Genomic DNA, 4,812 nt, shown 5'->3' with positions numbered 1-4,812 from the left:
AACGGGTGGGATCTGCCTTCGGGTTGGGCATTTGATCCCTCGGCACCCAACTGGGTCGAAGAAATTACAGTCAAACTTCACCTTCCAGGTAAGTCTCGTTTAACTTTTAAATTTCTTCTCCCCAATTGGGGCCTCTGTATCAAATGAGACTTTAGAGATAAAATCCAGATTTTTGGAATTAAGTTCTAATAATGAAAACAGAAATGATCATTTACAATTTTATCTAGAAATCCTGAAAAATTTAATTATACATGTATATACAATTACGTACTTATGATATACAGTCACTTGTAATTTTTTAACAACGTTTCACAAATGTCAGCATTTAAAGTAACTTCTTTGTTATAAAACTTAATGTTGACTCTCTTGACCAACCCACTGTTCGCATAATTGTATCAACAGGGATTCTTAGTGCGTGTGCAGCGCTCGCAGAAGCCACCCTGGTGCTATGAGATTTGAATATAGAAATATCAATTCCTGCCATCTTTAGAACAGACTTCAGCCACCTGCCAATTGTGTCTCTGGACACTGACTTGTGCGGTCGTTGTGACGTAATAAACAAGCGTGTAACGGCACCTCGCAGAGTCTCTGTGTTTTGTAAATAATTAGTCAAAGTGTTCACCACACACAAATCTTTATCGACTTCGTAGCTAGTTAGCTCAATTTCACCCAAGTGTCTTTTTGTATTTGAAGTTTTCAAAAGATCACCTATAACAATTTTTACACCACTCTCTTGAAAATGAACATTTCTAATATCAATCAAATGAAGTGTTTGTCCCCTTTGCCCTGAAAGTAAGGCAAGTAACATAACCAGTTTCCGAGATAATTGTAACAGTGATAATGATGATAAAGGACACAATGATTTCAAATATTTTAACACAATATTTACATCCCAGCTAGGTAACATTGTATCTTGGAAGAGCAGGTCTAAGTACAAATACCCCTCTCATAAACCTACGTATTAACGGATGAGAACCTATATTTACAAAATTTTCTAACTGTAGAAAAGATGATAATGCGCTCCTAGCCGTATTTAGACAACTGTATCCTAACCCTGACTGAAATAATTCTGTTAAAAATGACAAAACATTGTTCACATTTGCCTCAAATACATTAATTTGTCTGCTATTACAAAATGACAACCATTTTTCGATATATGCCCTATATTGTTTTTAGTGGACTCTCGCCAGGAAGATAAGAGAATTTTTTGAGTGTCATCTGATAAGCCTCGATTTTTGAAGGATTCCCCGATACACGGAATGCGCCCAGTCTCATTTTTCTCAGTACTTCTCGGGTTTGTTCGGCATCGTCAGAAGATTTTGAGTGTCCGGCAACAGATAACTGTCCTTGCAGACTTTGAAGCAGCCGTGGAAACCAATGCTGTGTCGGCCATATTGGAGCAATTACTATCGCCTCTGCTCTGTCGGTAGTAATTTTCTGCAGCACTGATCCCATCAAACTGAAAGGACAAAATATGTAACACATTAAGTCACTCCAGTCCATGCTGAAAGCGTCTATAGCTTTTGCATGTTGGTCTGGGCTGTAAGAAACGTATGGCATGAATTGAAAATTATGCTTGGAAGCGAACAAGTCAATATCACATTTCCCGGACGAGTTTTCTATTTGTGAGAATATTTTCCTATCTAACATCCATTCTAGGTCATCATTTTTGTGGCGCGATAAATAGTCAGCCTCTATATTTTCAACACCTGCAATATGACTTGCAGATAACCAAAAATTTCTAGCCATACAAAATTCCCAAATTGAAATTGTCAAGTCGTTTAGTGATTCAATTTTTCCTCCCATTTTTGAAATGTACGTTACGGCCACCGTGTTATCCATGTAAAGTTTTACATGTCCCTTTTATAAATCATTACAAAATTTTGATTACGCAATTAATCCTACTTTCAATTCCAAGAAATTGATATGCTTTTCTTTATCTTCATCTAACCATTCTCCTTGATAAAAATCTCCGTTGTTTTCATTAAATATGCCCCAGCCTGCCAACGAGCTGTCTGTTTTAATTACTAACACTGGTTTATCAATATTTATAAATCGAGGAAATCGTTCAACATTATTTATCCACCAAGTAATTGTTTTCCTGATTTCACCGGAAATCACAAATTTTGCATCAAAATTACCAGCATTTGTTTTTAATTCTTTGTCTTTAACAATCTCAAGAGATTTATAAAACAAAGGCGCATAGCGGACACCTGGCTCACTTGACACTAATTTGCCAATTAACTGTGCAAATTCTCTTATCGTAATTCGATGCAATTTCAGAATTTCCTCACACTTTTGTCTTATCGATGTAGCCCGATCTGGCGTTAATGATACTGTCATCAATTCAGAATTTATTATAAATCCCAAAAATTGAATAGCTCTACTTGGAGTGAATACCGACTTCTCTACGTTTATAGTTAATCCAAGGCTGTCTAAAAGCCCAGCTGTCTCCCTGACATTTTTACGGCATTCAAATTCTGTTTTGCTCACTAACAAAGATTCGTCAATATAAGCTATATTAGCATGCCCCCGTTTCCTCAATGTGGAAAACACCGGTTTTAACAGTTTCGTGAATATACGGGGAGCCGATGCTAACCCCATTGCTAAGCAAGTATACTGGTATTTTCTATCGTTCCATAAAAATCGTAAATATTTTCTGTCCTCTGTGCACACAGGACAAGAATAATAAGCATCTTGTAAGTCAATGGAAGCGAAAAAACAGTTTTTTAACACCAGACCAACAGCTGCAGACAGTGTTTTCATCTTAAAATGGTGATATTCAACACAATCATTTAATTGTTTCAAATTAAGAATGACTCTAAATTTTCCGTTTTTCTTAGGTCTCATGAAAATGTTAGATATAAATTCCCTTTCTTCGTAATTTGTTACTGGTTCAATGATATTCTTCTCTAATAAATCATTTATCTCTCTGTCAATTATAGCCATTTCTGACTCATTAAACTGAATTGTTTTAGGTATAAAATTTTGGGATGGTAAGTTTTCAAATTCAATTGAATATCCCTTGACATAATCCAAAATCCTGGAATCGCTAGTGATTAATTTCCAATTTTGAAAATAAAGTGCAATTTTTCCAGCCGTAAAATTTTGACATGTATTGTGTAACTCACGTTTTGAAGATTTCTCTGGCTTACTTCTTTTGCTTGTTCGTCGTCGTCGTTTTCTTTCTGTATTGGGGACCCCAGCGTTGGCCTAAAAAATTCTAGGTTCTGTAGTGTTGGTTGTAACTTGAGGAAGACCTCTGTCCTTGCTGAAACTTGCGGTTCTGATATCCGCGTTTATCAAACTTTTGGTGTCCGGAGATCTTAGCTCCCACTTTATTTTCTTTGACTATATCTTTTACTCTCTTTCCCAGATCGTCGCCGAACAGTTTGTCTGTAACTGGATGTTCATTTGAGCATAATGTGCGAAATTCTTCGTTTCTCTCCGGTTGGATAATCAATTCCCGTCTTCTATTTGACAAGTCGCAATACGCGACAGCCATGAGTTTAAGCCCGTCCATAGCCAGGTTTGAGAGTTCCTTCCTTGATGGCATCTCGCCCTTTTGTTTGGATTTAACTAGCAAGTTAATTTGTTGTAACACAGGTACAATTGCCTTCCCGAGCAGGGTTTGAGTTCTCTGTAGTCGAATGTCCTGACTACGCATTTTCCGGCTTAACTGCGCCCGGATTTCTTCGTTTAATTTTGGTGTAACGATATTTGGGACGTTTTTTGGTCGGTTGTATTTTTCACTCAACTCTTTGATTTTGTCTGCGTCCAGAATTGAGCGAAGACCATCATTGGCTCCTTTTGCTAGTTTTTTCATTTATCGCCTCACTACATTTATCTTCGTCTTCTGACACATCACTGAGATCTCGACCTGATGGTCCTGGTTTGTCATCCTCAGCCTTTCGTTTTTTACCCCTTTTTTGTTGGAGTTCGCAAACTGTCGATGTCAGAGATGCAATATTCTTCTGCATTTCTTTCCTCATGGCGACTATGCTCGTATTGTCACTACTGTCGCCCCTCTCCCTTTCGTCATTTCCAGGAGAAACGTTATCTGCATTGTCAGTACTCATACTGCAAACACTATTTAGACAGTTCTAAAATACTGCGTCTATACGCAAAAACAGCGTCTATACGCTTATTTGATGGCAATGGTTTAGAGCCAATTTCACAAGTATCAGTTATATGCACGAATCTCACTTAATCACTTATAAACACATATATCCAAAAATTATTGCGAATTGAAAATTACGTCTGCTTCTGAACCACGCTAACTTGTCTATGAACCACGCGGTAACCTTATCATCTCATTTGATACAGAGGCCCCAATTGGGGAGAAGAAATTATCGGGGCTCCCTGAACTTTGGACCCTATAAAATGATTGCGTTAAGAGATAAGGTATCTTTATCCCATTTTCATTTATTATTTAAACGTCTAGTTGACCATTAAAAACTATATATACAAGTGAAATATATTCAGAAGATAACCACCCCTATCCCTAACAGGGGCCATCAGATTCACAATTTATGAAGAGACGTCCTTGCTCATCATTACTATATACTTTATTTTTTAAAAGGAGCAGAGAAGAAGAATTTAAAATAAACTCAAAATGAACTAGTATTAATTGTAACGGGGACCGTTACAGATGTTCCCCAAACGCTCCCCAACTTCGTTTCGGTGTCTTATTCCCTGTAAGCTTCATTAAATATGGCAATTAAGAATATTGGGTTTTTTACGCATTACACACGCGCGCACGGACAAGCATGTACAAAATGACCATGTCAACATGTCTACACTTTTAATACA

General features: G+C 37.2%; 1 pseudogene; it reads right to left on the bottom strand.

Moving 5' to 3' along the window:
- Positions 1-1,370: 1,370 nt before the first annotated feature.
- LOC133180139 (uncharacterized) lies at positions 1,371-4,079 on the bottom strand (annotated as a pseudogene).
- Between the last annotated feature and the right edge of the window lie 733 nt (positions 4,080-4,812).

The sequence above is a fragment of the Saccostrea echinata genome, unplaced genomic scaffold (genome assembly GCF_033153115.1).
Source record: "Saccostrea echinata isolate AGI-Se365-2 ecotype Australia unplaced genomic scaffold, CSIRO_AGI_Sech_v1 ptg000006l, whole genome shotgun sequence".
In the NCBI taxonomy this organism is placed as follows: domain Eukaryota; kingdom Metazoa; phylum Mollusca; class Bivalvia; order Ostreida; family Ostreidae; genus Saccostrea; species Saccostrea echinata.
The sequence above is the reverse complement of the archived record's forward strand: the minus strand, read 5'-3'. Positions and strand labels throughout refer to the sequence as shown.